Source organism: Petaurus breviceps, unplaced genomic scaffold (assembly GCF_028583685.1).
Source record: "Petaurus breviceps papuanus isolate PSGF00001 unplaced genomic scaffold, PetGlider_PUasm1.0 37, whole genome shotgun sequence".
In the NCBI taxonomy this organism is placed as follows: Eukaryota; Metazoa; Chordata; class Mammalia; order Diprotodontia; family Petauridae; genus Petaurus; species Petaurus breviceps.
Genome location: NW_027186296.1, coordinates 8,101,284 through 8,115,682, shown reverse-complemented (window position 1 = coordinate 8,115,682; position 14,399 = coordinate 8,101,284). Strand labels below are relative to the sequence as shown.

General features: G+C 40.5%; 1 protein-coding gene and 5 non-coding genes across 6 annotated transcripts in view; 3 read left to right on the top strand and 3 right to left on the bottom strand.

Moving 5' to 3' along the window:
- Window positions 1–4,023: 4,023 nt before the first annotated feature.
- Window positions 4,024–4,105, bottom strand: TRNAL-UAG (transfer RNA leucine (anticodon UAG)). The gene has a single exon. It is a non-coding gene; the product is annotated as a tRNA-Leu (tRNA).
- Window positions 4,106–10,862: 6,757 nt separating this feature from the next.
- TRNAY-GUA (transfer RNA tyrosine (anticodon GUA)) lies at window positions 10,863–10,953 on the top strand. Its single transcript is given in 2 exon segments — window positions 10,863–10,899; window positions 10,918–10,953. It is a non-coding gene; the product is annotated as a tRNA-Tyr (tRNA).
- A 2,357-nt stretch (window positions 10,954–13,310) lies between these two features.
- Window positions 13,311–13,392, bottom strand: TRNAL-UAG (transfer RNA leucine (anticodon UAG)). Its single transcript has one exon. It is a non-coding gene; the product is annotated as a tRNA-Leu (tRNA).
- A 242-nt stretch (window positions 13,393–13,634) lies between these two features.
- TRNAP-AGG (transfer RNA proline (anticodon AGG)) lies at window positions 13,635–13,706 on the top strand. The gene has a single exon. It is a non-coding gene; the product is annotated as a tRNA-Pro (tRNA).
- A 199-nt stretch (window positions 13,707–13,905) lies between these two features.
- The window catches only part of RNASE12 (ribonuclease A family member 12 (inactive)), a 54,481-nt gene continuing 53,987 nt past the window's right edge, over window positions 13,906–14,399 (top strand). Inside the window, exon 1 of the mRNA XM_069097719.1 lies at window positions 13,906–13,988. The gene's annotated coding sequence lies outside the window, so the exon portion shown is untranslated. The remainder of the gene's footprint in view (window positions 13,989–14,399) is intronic.
- On the bottom strand, window positions 14,228–14,299 carry TRNAP-UGG (transfer RNA proline (anticodon UGG)). The gene has a single exon. It is a non-coding gene; the product is annotated as a tRNA-Pro (tRNA).

Below are 14,399 nucleotides of genomic sequence, written 5' to 3'. Positions count from 1 at the left end.
CTCACAGCCGCCATTAGTTCACCCTGTAGAGGCTGGAGTCAGGAAGACCTGAGTTTAAAGAGGCCTCAGACACTTAATCGCTACGTCACTTGGCAAATCACTTAATCTCTGATTGTCTCTATTTTCTCATCTGTAAAATGGGGGTAAAAATAGAACCTATCTCAAAGGGCTGTTGTGAGGATCAAATGGGATAATATTTGTGAAGCATTTAGCACATTGCCTGGCACAAAATAAGCTCTACATAAATATTATCATTGTTATTGTTATTCCCCCAACAATGAGAATGCAGGTTAAAGTAGAACTTTTTTCCCTTAAGCTACAAAGGAAAGTGAGGAAATTTAGGGGATGGCTAATCTTTTTGAATGCTTACTTAGTTCCCATCTCAGAAACTCTGGAATTGTCGGTTCTTCCTGTTCTGTATCCAATTAGATTTTTTTTTTTTTTTGCCTTTTTGGAGGGCAATTGGGGTTAAGTAACTTGCTCAAGGTTACACGGCTAGTTGTGTGTGTGTGTGTGTGTGTGTGTGTGTGTGTGTGTGTGTGTGTGTGTAAAGTGTCTGAGGCCGGAGGCCACATCCAAACTCAGGTCCTCCTGACTTCGTGGCCGGCGCTTTACTCACTGTGCCACCTAGCCGCCCTAGATTTTTTTTTGGGGGGTCATCAATGGTTCAAACCTCTCAGTTACTCGAGGCTAGTATTAGCTCCTTAAAGTTCCAGGAGGTGGACAGAAAGGAATCAGAGAATATCTGCACATGCTTCAAGGATGGGTTCCTCATAGACCAGCCAGAACAGTTCACTCACTCATTCTGTGTCAGTCTTTTTGGGCAAGGCTGGGACTGGCTACTTTGCAAGGAGATTTAAGTTACTAAAGACCCTGGAAGTTGAATTGTATTTTTCCCAGTTCTAAAAAAGTGGAAGCTAATGTGAGATCAGGACTGGAGGACTGAATTTTCTGCTATAGCAAGAATTTAAGAATCTGGGGCCTGGCACATAGTAGGTAGTTAAGAAATATTTGTTGACTGACTAAGGGGAGGAAAAAACAGAGAGGGGAAAGTGGCTAGGCTTTCCTCTCCACTCCCTACATGGAACAGCTTTAGCAGTGGTGCCCCTCTTTGACTTGTACCCTTAAAGGAGATTGCATGAGCTAAAAGGACAAACTGAGGGACAAGCAGCAAGGTATAATACAGTGGTTTGTTGCTGTTATTATTATGCTTATCATTATCCTGTTAGTATTTATCATGGGTTTTCACTTAGGTAGCTGGAGCACAGAGAAAGAAACATAAAGAGGAATTGAAACCATTCCCCAGACTTACTTTAGCTAAGGGTGGCTGGTTCACATTTTTGTGTGTCCTTTTATTCTGTTCTCATTTGAGTTGAGTGATCAAATTTTATTGCTCATAAACACCTGTGATCAACTCTGTCCTTTGCTTTTCCTGGTGTCCCTTTGTTTGCAGTATGAGGACATAGAACAACTCTGGGAATCATACAGGAAAAAGTGACCTTTCTTGGCACAGGTCTAGGATCCCAATCTTCCAACCCTTTATTATAGAGCTTTCACTCTCTAACTGGGGAAATCAGAAGCTTTTTATATATTATCTTAATGACACTTCCTAGGGAAGAATGATAGTGAACTTGAGGTTTTTAAATCTGCTCATCAGACCACAAGGTCAAACCTTTTATGACATCTAGTGGCTGCACTTAATCTAGTCATTCAAAGAACATTTATTGAGTTCCAAATATGCACTGTACTTGTTGATGTCGAGGAGATAAAGCTGAGTAAGACTTTCTGTACCTCTGGCTAGAAGTTGAACTGTACTTGGAAGAAGGGTAGCCTATATACCCTAATTATATGTTTGTATTTTTCCAAGTATCAATTTTTTTCTCACCTGACTGCTACAAACATCTACCACCCTAGGCTAAGTAGCCTAACTAAATGAAAAATCCAATGCACTTGACTTTTAAGTTAAAGCAGGGCTTCTTAACCTTGGGTCCATGAACTTGTGTTTAAAAACATTTTGATTACTATTTTAATGTGTAACATGAGACACTTTGGCCTCCACTACCTAAAGGTCAGGTGTATTATATTTCATTCCTTCTCCAGGGTTCTAAGGGGATTTGGTGTTGTGAAGTCCCTGAGCAAATGTCTCCATCCCTCACAAATGGTAGCCCCTCAAGTACAGGAGGGCTCCCCTCTACCCTACTGCACTGAGTTGGATTAGCTTTTAGAAAGACATATTTACTTTAAAGATATAAAACAAATATATAAACAGCTCAGCTCAGTTCCTATAGAGTACAGTGCTAGTTGTAAGTTCAAAACCCACCTTGGGCTGACTTTCTAGGCACCCTGGCTTCCCACAGCTTTCTTTCTAGACTGTAACATTTCTGGAATCCTGCCCCCATGGTAACTATGGCTCAAACTCTCAGGCCTGGTTGGATCACAAGCAACACCTTTAACTGAAAGGGACAAAATGAAAGAAAGATCCACCCCTTTCCCCAAGCACAGGAAATGTTATTAAGAGGATTCCTCCACCCCAAGGAGATCTTAGTCTTTTTGTATCCTTTTGGCAGTCTGATGAAACTTATGGGCCTCTTATCAGAATGATATTTTTAAATGCATAAAATATAGTAGAATAGAAAGGAAATCAATTATATTGAAATATAGTCTGTTAATCTATCCTTTGTCTCCATCTCTGTGTCTCTTGTCTCCTGTTTCTCTATCTCTTTCTCTGTCTCTCTGCTTGTCTGGCTGTCTCTTTCTGTCTGTTTCTGTCTCTGTCTCTCTCCATTGACTATCTGTCTGTCTATCTACCAGATCCCATGTTAAGAACACCTGCCTACCAGTATGAATTGGCTGAGTGGTCCTTGAAATACTTTCCAATTAGATGAAGATTGAAAACAAAACAATATACATGCAAACCACTATTATGTAAATGCAGGCAACCTTAAGTTGCAAACCACTACAGATTAAATATAATGAATATTGTTGTTATGACCTAAATATATTGAAGTTATCTAGGCTTCTTTTTATGGGCAGTGTATTAGCAAGCACTTTATTGTGCTGCTTTGCTTAACTTCCCAGGGGTTATTTTTAATTGTTTTGTTCTTCCTTTTGTTTTTCTATTCTTTTGGTTAGTTTATTAGTTTCTTCAAAGTTAAACAGTGTATCCATGTAAGAAAATACAGTCTAAGGAAAACTAAAAGCAAGCATAAAACTGTTCAACAAAACTGACACAGAGATCACTGTTTACTTATAACGGTTTAACGGTCTGGGGTGTGTAACAATATTGCCTAAATGCTATGAAGGTCAGTAATTTACCATTACACTGTCATTGCCTTTCAAATCTTTTCTTTTCAAGGTTTCTTGACAGAGTTGATGTTGCCATCGATTTAAGGCTTGTCGATTTTGCCTTCATACCATCCCTCCCAGATGTCTAGTCTCTCCTCTGACACTGCCACCACACTGGTGCAGACCCTCATCACTTCAATCCTAGACTATGGAAGTTTGCTGGTGATCTACCTGCCTCAAGTCTCTTCCCTATGCCAGTCCATAGCTCATTTCGGTTCAAAAGTGTTCTTTCTAAAGCACAGATCCATCCTTACCCACCCTGAATTCTAGTGCCCTCCCTCCATTAATTATCTACAATGCATCCTGTATGTATCTTATCTGGACATAGTTGTTTGTATATTGTCTCCTTGAGACCAGGCTCTGTCCTTTACCTTTCTTTGTATCCTTAGAATTGATGTATAGATAGAGATATATAGACATAGAGATATATACACACATATACAGATGCACAGGCATATATATGGTATTTTATATATGTTTATTGACTCATTCTTAAAACAATCTGGGGGCTAAAAAAGGACTATAAGCCTTTTGCAGACTTGCAAGGTAAGGATGACAAATTCAATGAAATAATATCAGTAGTCTTCCTATATTATATCACTCACGTTTTAAAATATGTTTGTAAGGTAATACTGAAATTTTCAAAGTAAATTTTTTTCCGTTAAAAATTTGTGTTCATGGCAGCGGTGGGATTCGAACCCACGCCTCCGAAGAGACTGGAGCCTAAATCCAGCGCCTTAGACCGCTCGGCCACGCTACCTACAGTGGTCTTTTCAGGAATCAGTCTTTATCTCCTTGATTGAGGTCAATCCATCGAGCGGTTTACTTCAAGATTGTGTTCTGTACACTGAAAGAAAGCCAAGACACTTCTCCGATCTTTCATTTAAAGCTCGTTTGCATCCCAAATGACGTGATCGCCCGCCATTTCCGGGGACGTGGGCTCCGGACAAAGATTCTCTCTCTCGCTGAATTCTAGATCTACGAACTGCCGGAAACGACGGCCGTACGTACACGGTCCGAAGCGATATCTTCCCGGCACGGAACTATGTCTTCTCTTTACCCAGATTTGAGTTTGTGAATAACAGAAGACCCTGGAGTGAATACGGAACTGAGCCGACCCTGAAGCAACAACAGAGGACCACACTCTTACTGATAAAATAGAAATTCCAGGCTGCGATCCAGACAAACTGGCCTTTTCTCGGTTCCTCTTTCCCGGCTCCGGCCTCCTAGTCTTTGCACGGGTCGTCCCAAGAGCCTTGGGTCTCTCCTCCCCGCCCCCGCCTACCTTTTAGACGCACCTCAAGTACCAGGACCTTCTCCCCTTCCCCATTGATAGTACTTCTTTCCCAAACTTCTTTTAATTTAATTATATTGTATATGTTTATATTATGCTTTATTTAGTTTTCTACACACACGTCTCTCCATTAAAATGTGGGCTTCTTGAGAGTAGCGATTGCCTCAACATTTGATGATTCATTGGTTGATTGATTGCTGGAGAAAAGCCCGACCCTTTCGAGGGGAATTTCTGGACCAGAAGAGGAAAAAATTCTCCAGTGAAAACTGAAACGTGTCCAAAGGCTTGATGAAGTGCTCCCTTCCTCTAGTTACTGACTTCTGAAAGCCACAAAGGACAAACATAGGCATGATGGAATCCTGTTCTAGACTGAAGTCAGCTATTTTCATTATTGGTTTTTTTTTTCTGCTACTATCTAGATGTTCTCGACCACGGCAGTAAGAAGGAGGCTGGTGACACAAAATTGCAGCTGTTGAAATGTCATTTGTTACTAAAGAACATGTTTCTACATCAACTAGCTAGCCATAAAGCAGAAGTGGTGTAGAGACCACCTTGCCCAATCCCCACATTATTTTACAGATGAGAAAACTGAGTCTTCTCAGGCTTCACAGATAGTAAGAGCACCGCTGGGACTCAAACCCAATTTCTGATTCTACATGCACTCATCTGCCACAAAGCCATGCTGAGACCCCAAGCTAAAGAGCTCAGGACTATGGTTCAGGGCAAGTTTTGTTTTGAAACTCAAGCAATTGGGGTGGGGAGGTTATGATAGGCCTCTTACCTAAATAACAAATGAATGGGCAGGGTTAGATCATGAATTGGGCAGCATAACTTATTTCCTTGCCTATTCAAAGAATGTTAGAATTTGAAGGCCTCCCTGCCCCTCCTCCCCAGAAACCTAAGTAAGTAGATTTACCTTAATGAAAATTCATCTGTGAGGGTGGGAGTGGGGAGTAAAGGATGGGGGGCGAAGTTCTGGTGGGTTACAGCATTCTTCATGTGAATTCAGTGAGTTTAACTTTCACAGGGACCAATGATAACTTTTATCAAAAGGACCCTTTATTCTTCTGATATTGAAGAGGATGTGGAAATGACCCAACCCTAATAACTTAAGATAAAGGCAGAATGCAAAGTCTAGGCCTTTTACTTCTACATATTGTGACTTTAATATTTTAAAGATACATCTCTCAGTGCTGGGAATCATGTGTGTGATCCTTTCCTCTTATTAAGAGTTAGAATGCCCAAGAAAATGACCTCTCAGGGAAAGTCTAGATTCTCCAACCTTCAAACTTGGGAATACTTGTAAAGCAAACCCTAAGGCTGGTGCTAATGGGGATGGGATATGAACCCCCAAAAGGAAAAGACCATGTCTTTGGGATCTGAACCCCAAAAAGGAAAAGCCCCTGGACTTTCCCACAAGACCCAGGTTCCAGGCCTTAGCCTGGGGCAACAGACCCTTCTCAGTTAATTAACTGCCCTTTCTTTGTCTGCATTGTCCCCACTCTAGACCACAACTCTCTTGATTCCATCTAGACACCTTCTCTGTTCCCACAGTCTTCTGTATAAAAGATCCATCTTGTCTCCATTAAAGTGCTCAGATTACTTAAGAGTCTAGACAATGGTTCAGATTCAGTCTGGTCAATATTGTTGGATTTTTAGAATCATGTCTGCCCTGACTGATTTTCTAATAAATCTTGTCTTTGGCTGAAGGAAGACTTGGGTCAAACTGATTCAAGGCAGAACTTACTTGTCACTATTTCAAGGTCCCAGCACCCCTAAAACTCAACAGTGCTACCTAATAAACCTCCCTTTCCTTACTTAAGCATTTATACATATTATCTCATTTGATCCTCATTACCATGCTGGGAGGTGGGTGATATTATTACTTCCACATCACAGAAGAGGAAACTAAGGTTAAGAGACTTATTTATGGTCCCACATCCCCTAATGCCTAAGGCCAGATTCAAACTCACAGTTTCTATCCATTATGCCACCTAGCTGCTACTAATTATTACCCTCCCTCCCCAAAACAAATTCAATCCCACAAAAGGCAAAAGAATCAATATAAATAACTACCAAACTATATGTCTCCTTCCCCATACACTGAAGGTACCCTTAATGAAGATCTGAGTAGGGAATAGTAAGAGGGTATATTATGGTATCATGTTTTACTCCCTCAAAAGTTATTGGGAGATAATCAATAACTGTGGGGAAGATCAGTTATCTTATTTTACTAAAACAATTGTCATTCTGGCACAAGGTGATCTAGAAAGGTTAGATTGGAAAAACAGGTTCAAGCCTGAGGGGTCATGCCCCAGTCACAAGAATCCTCACTACCAAGCCTACATAATCTGCATAATCTACGTAAGAGAATGCAGGATAAACACCCCTAACTGACAGGAACAGTAGAACTGGTACCCTCACTCCTGGCTCTGTATCTGGGTGAGTGTTCCTAGTGAGCAGCACACCCAATTCCATGAGAGAAGTGAAATTAATGCCTTCCTCTGCCCACTCTGTTTTGAAATTCTTTCAGTGAGAAGGGGTTTATCATGTGAATTAAGAGGCATATTATATGGATTTTCTTAAGGTATTGCTAGCACCAGCCTCAGGAAAACAGCTGACTTTGGAAGCTCCTCCAGGCTAACTCCTTTACCCTGCCTGGAAAGTCCTGTGATCCCTACAGCCCTGTTTCTCACAGTAAGGTTCTTTCAAATGATATTGTACAGCAGACCACATCTTTGAGGTCAAGTAGATGGAATTAAAAGCAGACGGTATAAAAAAATACAAAATATCACTGTTTGTTGACTATAAAAATGCATTTGATTCATTAGAGACACACTGCCTTCCAGGCTCTACACTAATATGATATCTTCCACAATATGTCAAAATTATCCACAATTCCTTGAGAGACATAACAACAAAGATAGAAGGCTGTCTGGCTGATTATAATAAGTAAGGCAAGAGGCATAACATAGGGATATTTGTACTTGCTAAATATACTTTTCAGCACTAAGTCCAAATAGAAGAAAGATAGATAGTGGAGGTCTTTCAGGCCCCCCTCTTTGCAGATGCCAGTGTGCTGATCTATAATCGCTCAAAAATAGTGTGACCTCACTGTCTACAATGTACAAGCCAATACTTGAAGGATGGTTCCATTTTCCAGACTTAAATGGGACAGTTAAATGGGGCACCTAGAGAACTGGCCCATTTATTCAGATTTCTTGGAAATATACTCTACATCCATTGATGAGCTGACTCCAGAGCTGCCAGGACTGATGTTTTTCAATGCTTTTAATGACCCCCAAACTTCTTCCTTTTTAGGTTTCCTATCTTTTACAATATATCTTACCAAGGGAGTACTGCTGGTCACTAGCCTGTCATTAAACAATGAGGCCCAGACCCTGGGTAGTTCCATGTTCACTCCAGTAGTTAATGAATTATGCCCATATCAGAAGGTGCTTTGGGAGATATTGGTGTGCCTGTGGTTCTCAGAGAGTTGGTAATCAGATCTCTCCCCTACTTCTGTTTTTTTTTTTGTTGCATTTTGGAGGGCAATTGGGGTTAAGTGACTTGCCCAAGGTCACACAGGTAGTTTTTGTGTTAAGAGTTTGAAGCTGAATTTGAACTCAGTTCCTCCTGACTCCAGGGCCAGTGCTCTATTTTGTTTTCTCTTTTATTTTTCCTCTCCCCTACTTCTAACACTTTTATGTGTGGCATTGCTTGGCTCATTAGTCTAAAGACATGTCTAGGTGGACTTCACCATTTTGTCTCTTAAAGTTAGTGTCTGAATAGCCTTAAGCCAACTCTAGCCCTCTCTCTTTGGGAGAATTTAATTGGACCTATCAGGATGCCCATGCCAAGACCATCCCTCTCTTTTTACTTCTTTCTTTCAATATTAAGAGACACTGTGTTTTCCAGAGCTAAGGCCCAGCAAGCAAGCTGTGCCCTGAGCTTGGGCTTGGCATAACAGAAATATTTTGTGTGCACGCTCTGCCTGAACTCAGCCATAGCAAAATCCCAGAATTGTTTCACACCAGTACCAAGTGGTCTCTGAGCTCTGATAAGCACCTCCAGTACCCTTGTTCTGGTCATGAAGTCCTGCTATGAATCAAATTTGTCTCATTGTTGCTGTTACTTCCTCATTGTCAGAGCTACAACTCACTGCATGGCCATTGGTATATTTATTAAGATTTACCCACACTAAAGTGGGTCTCCTCAATATCAGAGGAGGCCCCTGCACGTGTGTCTAGTTTCCCTCCTTCAAATGAATAAAGAAAGCTTTTTGCTTATGACTGCTGTTAGCTCTTTGGTTTTATTTTTGTTTTGTTTTATTTTATTTTTAAATAAAGTTAACTGTGGTTGTGATAATTTGTGTGAGCTCTTTGGTATTTTCAGAGTTGACAGCAGTTGTATAACTTCTGTGACTTTAGCTTTTGTGTCATTTGTTTCAGGGTCAACATACCCTAATCTCTTGAGTATGATATGACAGGGTTAATGACACAAACATGGCTTAACTCTACAATTTTTACTCACAACCAAAAAGTAAAAGAAATAATTTGATATATTCCAACTATTGGAAGATAAGGATGGAAGATAACCTCATGGGTTGTGAACCTGACAGCTCCTCTCAAACTTGGCAGCCCCTAACCAATCTAAAGGTATACCCTCAAATAAGGAGCTTTAAAAAGTTACAATTCAGATACTTGGACTCAAATCTGCCTATGGACTGCCTCCACTGAATGCTAGTAAAATTATCCCCAATGTTGGAATTGGCAAGCATTCCCAATGCTGGAGGTCCCCAGGCATTTTCTTTTTCTATTCACAGATTGTGGGTCTTTGTCCAATCAATGAATGGAATTTAGACCTCTAATTTCACTTTCCAGTCACTTTTTCTTGCTTACTACTCTCATTGACTGAGCCTTCCAACATGGATGGTCCTGTGTCCAAAACAGGAGTAATTATCCTCCCCTCAAAACCAGCTTCTCTTTCTAACTTCCCTGTTTCTGTAGAGGTCACCATCACCCTTCCAGTCACCCAAGTTCCCAACTTCAACTCTTCTTTCTCCTTCACCCTCCCTCATATCCAATCAATTTCCAAGCCTCCTAGATTCTACCTCACAGTCTTTCCAATTGGTCCTCTTTTCTTCTCACAAGACCACTATCCTAGTTCAAGTCCTTATCTTCTTTCCCCTGGACTATTGTAATAGAAACTTTCTAATTGGCCTCCATGTTAAATGATGATATTGCTAAAGTACAGGTTCTAGAGTCCTACATCATTTCACTCACTTGCTCAAGAAACTCTAGGGGCTCACTATTGCCTCTGTGATCAAATACAAACTTCTTTGTGATCCTTTAACAATATGGAATTTGAACTATTCAGGTATGACTGATCAGTGTCAAAAAAGCAAGGAAATTCCTTCAATCTTTTTCCTTTTAAGCTCTAGAGAAACTCGGGGCTGCCTGCAGAGTCCTGCTAACTGTGTCCTGGCATTATTTTCCTTGGGCTTCAGGAGCCAAAAAATCCCATTTCAGGATTGCTAGTGGTAGCTTAGGGACGAGAGAGGGTTGTCAGAAGCTAGTTAGCTAAGAAAGTTTCTTAGGACTACAGGATTTGAAAACCTGAGAGAATTTAGAAAGGGACACGATCATAGATCATAGAATCATAGAGCTATATATACTTGGATGAGACCTTAGAGGTCGTTTCCATCCAATGATGAGCTGACTCCAGAGCTGAAGAACTGCCATGACTGATCTTTTTCAGTACTTTTAATGAACCCCCAACTTCTTCCTTTTCAGATTTTCCTATCTTTTACAATATATCTTACCAAGGGAGTACTGCTGGTCACTAGCCTGTCATTGAACAATGAGGCCCAGACCCTGGTAGTTCCATGTTCACTCCAGTAGTTAATGAATTATGTCCATATCAGAAGGTGCTATGGAGGATATCAGTGTGCCTATGCCTCCTCATTTTACAAATGAAGAAACTGAGACTCAGAAATGTTAAACGACTTCCTAAAATCTCCTTCTTACAAGATGGAGGTGTTCCCTGAGTTTTAGAAGTTTACTGACTTCGTTGCTCTCTTACTGTCTTGGAGCTAAGATTTAAGCCGAGTCTAAGTAGACTTAGGATATTCATAGGTAGATATTCATAGAACAGTACTAGAGACATAATTTAACGGCAAAGGTGCGCAGAAAATTCTGTGCTAGAGGGCTCTAGTAAGCGCCCTTCGATAGCTCAGCTGGTAGAGCGGAGGACTGTAGTGTAATGCATTTGTAGGAATCCTTAGGTCGCTGGTTCGATTCCGGCTCGAAGGAGGCGTGCAAGGTTTTTTTTTTTTCCCCCGTGCATTTGCCACAAACTTATCATCAATTGAACACATTCTTTGAGCTTTTGTTTACTTTTCCTGTACGGTCTTCTTTGTGACCATGCATTTTACAAGATAGTTAACAGGGTTGGGGATCTAAGCTCATTGAAGGCAGGAGCTATTTCGGTTTTTGTCTTTGTAAATCCAGCACTAAAGACCAAGGCATCTAGGAATTAAGTCAATTCCTAATTGACTAATAATTATTAATAATAATTGATTGATTAGTTGGAGGATTCCAAACTACTATATTCTAACGAAACTTACTTTCTACACACATTCCATTTTCTTTAATCCTTCCTGTTTCCCTTTCTTCGTATGATTCTTTCTGCCTTCCTCCCTCCTACGGAACAATCCAGGTTTAAACAGGTAAAATTGAAAGGGATCTTAGACATCCTCATTTTACAGAAGAGGAAACTGGGACCCAGAAAGTTAAGTGACTTCTTCAAGGTTACAGAGTCAGTAAGTGGAAGAGATAGAATTTAAACTCAAGTCTTATGAATCCAGAAAGTTGTGACTTGTCCAAAGCAAGAAAGTGGAAGAAACAGAATTTGAAGTCCACTCCCTTAATTCCAGATTTAGAACACTTTCTGTGTATCAAATTCAATAAACATTTATTAAGTGCCATCTACTTTTTACAAATTCCCTGCCCTCAAGGAACTTAGTCTTTTTGTCTCATTTTTTTCTTAATTTTATTATTCACTTGCCTTATGTATAAAGCCTCCCTTTGTAAAAAAGTGAACTTGTGTGAAGAAGCAACAAGCACTCAAAAAATTAAACACAAAATTTTTCTGAAGTAATTTTCAGAGGGATGGCATAGGCCTATTGTGAAGGGCAGATTCTTCATGAATGGAGCAAGTATTAAAGGCAGCACATAGAAAGAATAGGGGAAAATGGAAAATGGAAAAAAAAAAAGGGGAGGGACATCAGATGAATAGGGCTAACAAGGATGTGCACTAGAGAGTATAATAAGTGTTAGTCAGGGAAAGGAACTTGGGCCTAAGCAGCCCACAGATCAGAATCTCAGGAGGTCATAGAGAGGTTATTGGGCAGCTAGGTGGCACAGCACAGAGAGCACTGGAATCAGGAAGATCTGAGTTCAAATCCAGCCTCAGATACTAGGTTACTCTGAGCAAATCATTTCACCTTATTTGCCTCAATTTCCTCATCTGTAAAACAAACTGGAGAAGTAAATGATAAACCACTATAGTATCTTTGCTAAGAAAACCCGAAAAGGAGTCAGGATGAGTCAGACTAGACTGGAAAAAAGACCAAACAACAATAATATGGTAGGATTAAAAAAATGGTCATGGCTGTGGGTCCAGATGATCAAGGTAAGATATCTCTTGGAGAAGGCTGCAGAGCAGGTCATTGTAAAGGTATGTTTAGGCTCTAAGCTATGCTCAAGTTTAAAGGTCTTCAAGTATTATTGTAGGAGAAAAAAGCAACAAAAATAGAAATGAAGCTTTTAACTGGCATATAATATGAAAAGATGCAACTAAAAACTAGGGAAATAACTAAAGCATGCAATACAAAACCTATTTCTTTGTGAAATATTTTTTAAATAAAAATGTTCTCTGACTTCTTACTTGGGATATGTGAAAAATTTTAATCTAATAACACAAGGGCAATTAGAGAGTCCAATACTTAATGAAAAGAGTGATACCGGGTGTATTGGATGATCTGCAAATGAAATTAACTTTAGAAAGGATATCTGCAGTGATATCCTCCAAAGATAAGCTACCAAATTGATCAATAGTCTATACATGCAAAATTTAATTGCCAACAGCTTCTCTAGCAGAACTATTGTTTATAGTTCATTATTCAGCTTTTCCAGTTTCAAAAATGACCCTTCTTCAGAGAGTTTGATTAGGTCAAGGGTCATCTCAAGTTGAGTCTAGTGATATCCTCACTTTATCAGATGGACTCAGCCATCATCTTGACCCATCACTTGGACATCAAGGAAATGGTGACTAGAATTGTAGATTAAATCATTTTGTTGTTGTTCCATATCCACCGGCAATATTTTGACATAACACAATCATGATGTATTTTCCTGTTTATTTTTTGAGGCCAATTGTGTGAAACTTGAAAATTTTTCGTTTTTAGAAGTTCTTGTTACTATTGACCATAGCTTGTTTTACTGGGCAAGAGTTAGTTATTTGGGGAAAGTCCAGGTTACTCCTAAAAACAGAAAGAGGGCCTGTTATTATGATCATATTTAACTATATATAGTTAAATTATAGTTAACTCATTTTAAGAAGTTTCTCAGTGTGGTGAATTTCAAGATTCCCTGAATAAAAACCCTGTTGGCAGCGGTGGGATTCGAACCCACGCCTCCGAGGAGACTGGAGCCTAAATCCAGCGCCTTAGACCGCTCGGCCACACTACCAAGCACGACAACTGTTCTTGTGTCTCATTTCTTCAGTAGGATGTTCTTCCCCCACTTCAGGGCTTAGCAATTGAAGGACCTTCTTCTTTAGATAGTACCGACAGTAATTGTCAGCTAATCCCGGTTCAAAAGCATTTTGTATTTCCTCGAAAACTGAAGACTGAATTAAGAAAGAAGCAATAGTTTAATCATTGCACGTAATTATGCTAGGATAAGAGAGCTGAAAGTAGGAGTTCTGCGTCGGCTCGTTGGTCTAGGGGTATGATTCTCGCTTAGGGTGCGAGAGGTCCCGGGTTCAAATCCCGGACGAGCCCGTTTTATTGACTGGACGTAGACACATGGAGAAAGGAACTGACCGACTCGAAAATTTCCAGACACCCTGTGGTTAGTCACCTACGTGTACCAAACGTCCAGGTGCAACCTGGTGTAATCTGAAACCGAAGTTCAGCGACGACAGCCTCTTATTTTCCTGTCTTCCCATCATTCTCTCACCCCCATCAAGACACAGACATATAAGCTATTGACGCTACTGCTCAGGAAGATAAAAAGATCAACTCGCCTTTGCTACCTATCCCCGTGGAAAGGGCTGTTTCCAGGTACTGGGGGCAGTCCAAATTCGGGGGCAGGAAGTGGTGTAGGTTGAATCGGGGAATCATTTGCCTAGTGGCAGTCTTTTCCAAGAGATAGACCTGGGAGGGGAAATGTGAAGTCAGAGGGAGATCCCACTTGTCCGTGCGTTGATGGTCCCAGTTATAGCATAGAGCGAATGCCAGAAAATGTGTTTTGTTGTTACTGTTGCATCCGATATCTAATTCCCCCGAGGAAAAATGAAAAAGGGCTCGTCCGGGATTTGAACCCGGGACCTCTCGCACCCAAAGCGAGAATCATACCCCTAGACCAACGAGCCAGCTATAATAAAGATCTGCTGAACTCCCTTCTGTGTTTTCTAGAGCTGTCGCTTGGTGGCTTTCCTGTCCCGAGGTTTACTTCTTGCCCTAGAGTTTTAA